Source organism: Myotis davidii, unplaced genomic scaffold (genome assembly GCF_000327345.1).
Source record: "Myotis davidii unplaced genomic scaffold, ASM32734v1 scaffold309, whole genome shotgun sequence".
In the NCBI taxonomy this organism is placed as follows: domain Eukaryota; kingdom Metazoa; phylum Chordata; class Mammalia; order Chiroptera; family Vespertilionidae; genus Myotis; species Myotis davidii.
This window is the reverse complement of record NW_006383013.1, coordinates 2933845-2942497: the sequence shown is the minus strand read 5'-3', so window position 1 is coordinate 2942497 and position 8653 is coordinate 2933845. Positions and strand designations below refer to the sequence as shown.

At 50.2% G+C, this 8653-nt stretch overlaps 1 long non-coding RNA gene across 1 annotated transcript in view; it reads left to right on the top strand.

The window, feature by feature from the left end:
- The window catches only part of LOC107181660, a 5350-nt gene extending 4057 nt beyond the window's left edge, over positions 1–1293 (top strand). Inside the window, exon 2 of the long non-coding RNA XR_001512353.1 lies at positions 214–1293. This is a non-coding gene — a long non-coding RNA (uncharacterized LOC107181660). The remainder of the gene's footprint in view (positions 1–213) is intronic.
- Positions 1294–8653: the final 7360 nt, after the last annotated feature.

Sequence of the window (8653 nt, the reverse complement as noted above, 5' to 3'; positions counted from 1 at the left end):
ATACCACAAGGACATGAAGAGAGAGAGAGAGAGAGAGAGAGAGTAGTGTCTGAAATGTGAATGCAGGCATCGCCTTCTGGGGGAATGGGCTGCTTTTGGCATGGTTAACACGGGGAAATCACATATCCGCACTATGTGCAGCCAGCTCCGAGGACAGATGCTCTCTGGACCCTGATAATAAAGGGTTCCTCGGGATCCGCTTTGTTCTTCCAGCTTAAAAAGTGTCACCAGAAGCCCTGGATGAAAAATACAGCTTCTGATTCATGCGCACAGTCAGGAAGCATCCCTTGCTCAGTACAGAAACTTGTCGGTCAACCTGGGGAAGGAATCACCACCACGATATGTGCTTTGGCTTGCCAAAGCTCAGGAGCTTCCAGAGCCAAAACCCCAGCTGCCTGGATTGTCTGGAGAAGGTGGGGGCTGGGGCGAGGGTGGGAGGAGGGGTGGGGAGAAAGCAGGGCTCTCGGAATCATCTGATTCCTACCCCCCCAATTCCGTCCTGTTTAATTCCAAGCTAAACCCACCTCCAAATATCTAATGGGCCAATTGATCCTAAAAACCGCGTTGAACACTACCCCTTCCAGCTCTGTGCCTGCTGGCAAGGTGAAGCAGATGGCTTCTATCGATAAATGTATTTACTTGGAAGGGGCTGCTGGAAGTCAGGAAATGCCAGCGAGACGAGTGTGCGTGGCTCTGGCCAGAACTGCCGTGACAATCATAAGCAGACACCCAGACAGTGTCAGGTTGAAAGAAATCGCAGCTAAACCCCAGGAACCTGGGGCATTTTCCATCCCTCTCCCGTCTGGCCGCCATGTCAGCCGTACACTTAGGAAGAGATACCTCATTTGGTTCAACATTCTGTGGTATTCAAAGGTTTGTAGGAGCCATGGAGGGCCTGCTTTCTCAAAAGGGGTTCATAAACCAAACAGGCCTGTCACTTGGACCTCATCCTGAGGCCCTCACTATCTAGACAGACCCAAACAGAAACTCCCACTGCCTTGGAGCCCAGCACATAAAATCCTCTTTAATACACACACACCATTTTTTTTTTTTTCCAGTGGAACGGCCTCAAGGTGTTAAAAGTACATAAAGGTCTGAAAGCTGAAACCTTAGATAAACAGTGTGCCGAAATATATTTAGCAGAAAATATTGAAAGCCACAGGAAAAATATGTTCTCTTCCCGGGATGTTAACAAAGGTTTAGGTTCAGGAAACCTTCAGGAAATAGCGCGTTGGGTTGAGGAGGACTACTGCTCAATGTAAATAAATCACTAAACCTCTTTGGCCTCCGTAAGCCTTGGCTGGAATGGAGTATTTCATTTTTCCCCCATTAAACAGGCCACCCGGAGCGTTGGCATTATAGACCTGAACATGGACCAAATCTGAATGTGCTATTTTGTTTCTGTGCATTGAATCAGTCTGTGTTTCAAATAGCAGCTTGTGCAAAATGGGGGGCCGGCCATCCAGACTGGCGCACCCTCCCACTCAGCATAAATGATAGACCTGTTTCACCTCAGATCACCCAGTGTCTTGTCTCCGACAGAAACATACCCTCTGTTGTTGTTGCCCAGGGTGATGTCATGCTCATTCTAAACCCCGAGGTTCTAAAAGGACTCGGTTGCTTCTACAGCAATAAGATGCCTTCAGATTTCCTGCATATTTCCTGCCGTCTCCGGCTAGGGACGGAGAGAGAACTGGAAAGGCCAGGCAGCCGCTCTCCCCTAAGATGGATGCTGCATGAGGTAAACGGCTGGCTAACGTAGCTGGCATCTTTGCAGTTCCCAGTTGCCAGCAAAATATTATTAAAAAGATAAAATACACGCAAACTGTGCAGAATGTAGGGCTGCTGTGTTTACATCCGGGTTTTGATGACTCAAAGACTTACACTTGGACTTGCTGAAAAGCTCTATTAAAAACACAGCTTTGTGCAAGCCCCCAGGGAGCAGGAAGCAGGGCGGGTGTGTGTGTGTGTGTGTGTGATTGTTTGGGTGGGGGTGGAGGTGCGGGTGGAGGGGGTGGTGACCTGCCCAGGAGGGTGCTTAGTCCTGTGGTCGCGGCTGGCACTTAAGACCCGGGAAATGCCTAGAGGTTAATCTCCTCTCCGCTTTGGAACCAGGGAGAGGAGGGTTAACCTCTTTCCAGAACATTTATTTCACCATCTCACTGACGAGAAGGAGGAGGGGCGGAGGGAGGGAGAGCGAGAGCCTGCCGCGCCGAGAGGCTGAGGATCACAAGGCCATTCTGATAGCCTCCTGTCCCCATGGCAACTGCAACGGCATTTATCAGTTCCTTCTGCGCACAGGCACAGCAAATCTGCATTGCACATGGCAGGCTTCCAGCATTTCAAATGAAAGAGCACTTTGAACGGCTGCCAAGTTTGGAAGGAGCAGAACTGTCAGGGCTGCTTAAAGCTGGCAGTTTATACTGGGGAGGCTTTTGCTTCCCAGAATCCTCCGGGCCTGGCGAGCTGCCAAGTACTTAGCGGAAGCTAAAAAGTAACTCGCTCCCCTCCCTCCCCCCTCCCCCCTGCTCACGCTACCCGCCCTCCCCACGCCATTCACCGCAGTGCTCTCAAAAAATTTCCACATGTCCTGTGTCACCAGTGCAGACTGTACAATGAAAACCAGAACATCGGCTGCCCGCAACCGGGCGGTTATTAATAGGGGGTGGGGTGGGGGGCAGGCTGGGATCTGACACTGACAGCCAGGGCAGCGGGTCTCCGCTGTACCAGCCATAACCACTGGGTGTCACAGCCCGAGTGTGTGTGTGTGTGTGTGTGTGTGTGTGTGTGTGTGTTGCAGCCTTAAAAATAAAAGTGAAAAGCTTCCGAACTGTAGACACCCTGAGTACCATGGGCTGGGCGTTTTGCAGCTTCATGGAAGGAGGGGAATGGAGGTCACGCAGGCAGCATAGTTCAGATCCAGCCTTTCCAAGAGCCTTGGGAAAGAGGGTTATTGAGGACCCAACCCGTTTCTGGAGTCTTTCTTGAATCTCGCCGTGTTGTGGTGAAAGCTCTGAGGCCACAGATGGGGAGGGAGGGAGCCTTTTCAGTGGAAAGTTTACCAGATAACTTCTGGTTGTCACACTGTCACGCACAGCCCAGAGCACAAGAGCTTCTACTAGCAGAAACTGGAAATTGGCAGTGTTCACTGTGCTGAATTTAAAAAAAAAAAAATTAGAATCTACACTGAGATCAAGGGCCCGGGCTTTATTTTCCAGCACAAATAGAACAAAAATTGTCTGCCGCTTAGGCAGTTGGATAGAGTTCAGGAAAACTATGTCTGGCATTAATTCCAAAGTGGAGGTTTTGGTTCAGGCGAGGCCCATTAATTTCAGTAAACTGTTTTCACTAGTCCAGACCCTGCTGTGCAAGGGCTATTTATTACCTTTTGCTAACCTGATGTCTGCAGAGTTGTAAAGCAAAGGGAAAAACAATCCAGGGTGGAGATATCTATATCTTGGATCAAATGGGTTTTGCACCTTCCCTTTGGGGGCCATGTTTTATGGGGCATTTTCTATCCCTGGTTTTTCTTTATCAGCCGTGTGTGTGTGTGTGTGTGTGTGTTTTAGAAGGCATCTTGCAATGAATCTCAGAAAAAAAAATCCTGATTGAGAGGAAACTGGTGAGAGCAAATACCTATCTCCTGCCGCCTTCAGAAGGGCACCTCCCAGACACAGGGATGTTTTGTATGCCTGTCCCTAAGCTTCCAGGCTGCGGGTCCAATGCAAAGCCCTGACATGATTCACCCTGATGATCGGGGCTAAAATACACCAAGACAGTCCATTTTGGCATTTGTTCTCCCTTAGGAATTTTACTAGCTGCCTTAGAAAAGCACATAAATTGCTTCCCCCTCCCTCTCTTTTTTCCATGCCTCCTCTCTTCATCCCCACTCCCCCCCCCCTTCCATCTTGATGTCATTTCAAAGGGAAGGATGAAAAGGGGGGATTTGTCAGGCAGTCAGGTTTGTGAATGTGTCTTTCTAGCCCTCAACACACACACACACACACACACACACACACACACACACACACACCCCTCCGTTGAGAATGAGAATGTTAATCAGAATTAAAAGCCAGTCAGTACTGTTAAAGCATCAAGACGAAGACTTAGAGAGGGGAGGGTGGGGTGCAGGGGCAGAGGGAGTGGGAATGAAATATAATTCAGTCCTCCTCTGCCTGACTTGCTAAAAGAAAGGAGGGGAAAGGTAACACCAATTTGGTCAGCTTGTCAAATGTCAGAATTATTGGTCTTTCCTTTTAACTACCTTTCCACCCGCCCTCCTCCGCCCCGCCCCAACACAGCAAGTTGTGTGCCTTTCCCAACTGTGATTAATCTGGCAGAGGCTAGAAACAGGAGTAGGCTTCTTGGCTGCCCGTTCTGATAAACAATCTGTTCTTGGGAAGAGTAGGTGAAGGGGGCGTCAGGGTGGGGGGGTGGTAATCGGTGGGTCTGGTGGGGGAGGGGAAACGAAGTGGGGTGCCGGAGGCCAGCCCAGCTAACCCTAGCAGAGGCCCGCCCTCCCGGAAAATGCAAGTGCCCTTCCTTTGGAGCGCGTGGTTTGGGGTGGGTCAGGTTTCCTGCCCTTAAGAATGTGAGCAGAGACAGTGGGTCCATTCTTGCTGCCAGTTCACAACGTCCAGGAAACGTCAGGGGGACAACGAGGGCTGGGGGAGGGAGAGGCGACGGGAGGGGAGAGGAGGCCGCGCGCCCCGCGACTTAGGACCCGTTTTGAGCGCTCTGGGCGCTGAAGACCACAGGCTCGTGTGCACAGGACATGTTTGCCCTGGGAAACCGAGGCAGCCGCGGGGAAGGCGGGGCGGGGTGGAAATATTGGAAAGCGGAACTGGGAAAGCCAGAAGATGTTCAAAACAAAAGGAGGGACTATTTTGCGGCTGCGGCGGAGGTCGCTGGCATCCAAACGCTGTAGGCCAGCAGGCTGGCTGTGGATTTTGCAGCGAGTTTATTGTGTGGGCAGCCAGGCAGAAAGCGGCAGCATGAAAAAGTGGGGAGGGGGCGAGTCCACGGTTGAAGGGAAATCAGTGCCGCGAAGGCTGCGCATGGCTGGGAAATGTCACCAAGGAGAGAGCAGTGGCATCGAATAAAAGATGAATAATTGGCTACCTTTCGGGAAAAGAATGGAAAGATATTAATAAAGGCGAGAACCCCGCTTCTTCTCAGCCTGAAAAGCAAATCCATCTCTCTCCTCCTGCCTCTTCTGCCCATCCCAGCGCGCAAACACACACACACACACACACACACACACACACACACGCCCCTCTTGTCTACCTTACATCCAAGAAGCCTAGGCCAGGCTCTCGCTTTCCTTTGGATTTAATTACATGAAAATGCTGAACAAAAACCTGTAATTACACCCTTAGTCCCTGCCACTCAGGCGAAGCACACTTCCTGCCTGGTTTTGTTTTTTAAGGAAGAGGTCATTGCCTCTTTTCTCTCTTAAATTGACCAAAACAAAAAAGTAAAAGCCCCAAATAGATCCAGCGGTTCCAGTCTTCAGCACCACCAGAGATTTGGGGACACTCGGTCCTGGCCCCCTAGGAGAGAAATGAGAAGGAGACAGCCCAGCCTTACTATTGTCTCTCTAGCGCTTAGGTAGCAGGTAGTCACTGCTTCTTTGTCCTTCAGCCTAGAAGGACAGAGATGCCAGGCTGGCCACCTCAGGAAGAAACCCACCAAGAGCAAGATGAAGGGTGTGGACAGGCCTCAGCGCCAGCCTCACTTTCCAGCTATTTCCTTTTTACAAAGAAGGGCGTAGTGCTGGAAGAGATTCTTGACAAGGGCCACCTTTCTAAAGCCCTAGGCATTAGCATTCAGAATTTTCACATGCGCCTCTGAAGGAAGGAGAATAGGTTTTAATATCAACACTTGACAGGGAAGGAAGTTGAGGCCCAGAGAGAATAAATAGATGGCTCTAAGTCAGTCATGTGGCTGGTGGGAGGGTTGAATAAGTGCCTCTAGTGACTTTTGGGCTATTGCATCAGGAAACTAGGACACCTAGAAGGAAATGGAAGCTTCTAGATTTGGGGCTGGAGCTAATTTGGCTTGGTTGGTCATTAACTCCCCAGGACTGAGAAAGTGCTCTCTAACTAAATACTTGAATAACTGAATGGATGGCAAATGGGAAAGCCCAAGGTAAGGAGTTGGGCATGGAAACCTACCAGGCCACCTGGCAGCCAAGTTTTAGCTTTGAAACAAAATGTAAGTGATGAGGGTAGTTTCACACCCACTAAGGACACATCAGACTTAAATCCTCTGGATCTGGCCAGAGAGGGAAATTCAGGTTAAAGCATGGTGGTCCTCTAGATGAGTCAGGGTTGGGGGCCACCTGCTCCCTCAATTTCTAGCTCCAATGAAAGGTAAGCCAGGTTTTTTGTTTGTTTTTAATTATTTATTGATTTGAGAAAGATAAAGGGGGGAGAGAAACATCGATTTGTTGTTCCACTCATTTATGCATTCATTGGTTTATTCTTGTATGTGCCCCGACCAGGATCTAACCTGCGACCTTGGCCTATCAAGATGATGCTCTAACCAAATGAGCTACCAGGAAGGCCAGGTTTGACTGTCAGGGTTATAGGCCTCCCCTAGGCTAGAAATGCTTTGAGGGCAGCAGCCTGCCATAGTCATCAAGTGGTCTCCAGCCCACGTGTAGGACGGTGGGTGTTCACACAGTAGGTATGACCTGAATTCGGTGAGAACAAAGGGTTGTTACTTGTGTGATATGACCTCCAGGTCTGGGAAGAGGTTCCTTCCATCATAAATGCACCCTGTCGCCGAAACCGGTTTGGCTCAGTGGATAGAGCGTCGGCCTGCGGACTGGGGGGTCCGGTGTTCGATTCCGGTCAGGGGCATGTGCCGTGGTTGTGGGCGCATCCCCAGTGGGGGGTGTGCAGGAGGCAGCTGATCGATGTTTCTAACTCTCTATCTCTCTCCCTTCCTCTCTGTAAAAAATCAATAAAATATATTTAAAAAAAATGCACCCTGTCCACGTTCCTCCTACCCTTCATCATTTAGCCTGGGTCCTCCTTAGGTGTGGACATCTAAAATGCAGTCATCATCCCGCCCTGGCAGGTATGGCTCAGTTGATTAGGTACCCTCCTGTGCACCAAAAGGTTGCCAGTTTGATTCCAGTCAGGGCACATGCATGCCCAGGTTGCTAGCGCCATTCCTGGTAGGGGGTGTGCAGGAGGCAGCCGATCAATGTTTCTCTCTCCTCCCTTCCTCTCTCTCTAAAATTCAATAAAAATATTTAAAAAAATAAAGTACCTAAATACTTCAGTGGGTTCTAAGGCTGCAGATTTTCCTCCATCACTTCTACTTAGGGAGAGAGAAGTCTCAGGGGAGGCCAGGGAAGCATGGGTACACAATTTTACTCAAAGCTACATGATAATTGATTTTAACTCCAAAATAACTGATGCTAGTTTGTGCATAATCTTGTATCTGTTGGGACAGCACTGGCATTCTTCATCTGTACACTCCTGAAGAGAGGCCATTTCATAGCCGCATCTGGGATCTTTCCACTCAACATCACCACCACCACCACCACCACCACCAAAAAAAAAAAAAAAAAAAAAAGCTAGCAACCGGTGAGGTAGAAGAAAGAATGCTGGGTTTAGAGCCAGAGAACCTGGTTTCCAGTCATTGTTGACCAGCTCTGGACCTGCTTTCCTCACCTATACTGGAGAGTGATGAAAGTAACACCTACCTCACAGGGCTGCTGTGGGGATTGGTGAGATAATGTCTGGGAATGCACTTCAGAGCTCTAGACAAATGTTGGTCATTACATTGTTCATAATAATCTCTTACATTTGATTAAGTAAGTACATTATAATATTGTACTTTTCACACAGACCAATGAGTCAGGCAAAGGAGGCAGTGTAATGGTTCCCATTTTACAGACTAAGAAACCGACGAAAATTCAAGTCATTTGCTCAAGGTCAAACAGCTGTTTAGGGTCAGCCAACTCCAAGTGGAACAAGGTCAGGTAAACATGTACTCAGTCCTAAGTGCCCTCCCTTCCTCCTGAGTTTCGGGTTGAACCGCCCAGCTCAGGCAAGTCAAAATATTTGGAGGTCCTGGTCCATCCACCCCAACCAGGGACGGCAGCGATCCCTGCCCGCCACTAACAGACTTGACCTAGGATCTTGAGGCCGCTGGGAGGGCTTCCCGTTCTGAGGCCCCGCCTTCTGGCGGCCCCAGCAGGAAAGCGCCGGCGGCAACCGGTCTCCGAAGCTGGCTGGTGGAAATCCCCAACTCTGGCGCGGGTCGCTGGGAACCCACGGGCACTTCTGCACCCAGCCGGGGCCCATGAGCCTGCGGGGTAGGGTGGAGGGTCCCTGGGTCTGTGCACCTGTGGCCTTGACAGTCCCAGCCAGGCTCTCCACCCACTCTGGCCCTCCAAGCCCTCCTTCCCAGCTACCCCCCCTTCTTGGAGTGTGGGTGTTTGTTTTAACCCAACCGGGTCAGTGAATGGCACCCTTGTCTGGAGCTTCCTCTAGGCCTGGTCCCTGGGAGGCTCATTCCAGGGCGTCTTTATTTTTGGACCTAAAAAAAAAAAAATCAGCTTTTGCTGAGGACAGCGCTGGGCTCCCCCGGGCCCTGGCACGCTGGCAAGGAAGGGAAGCAGGGAGGAAGCAGG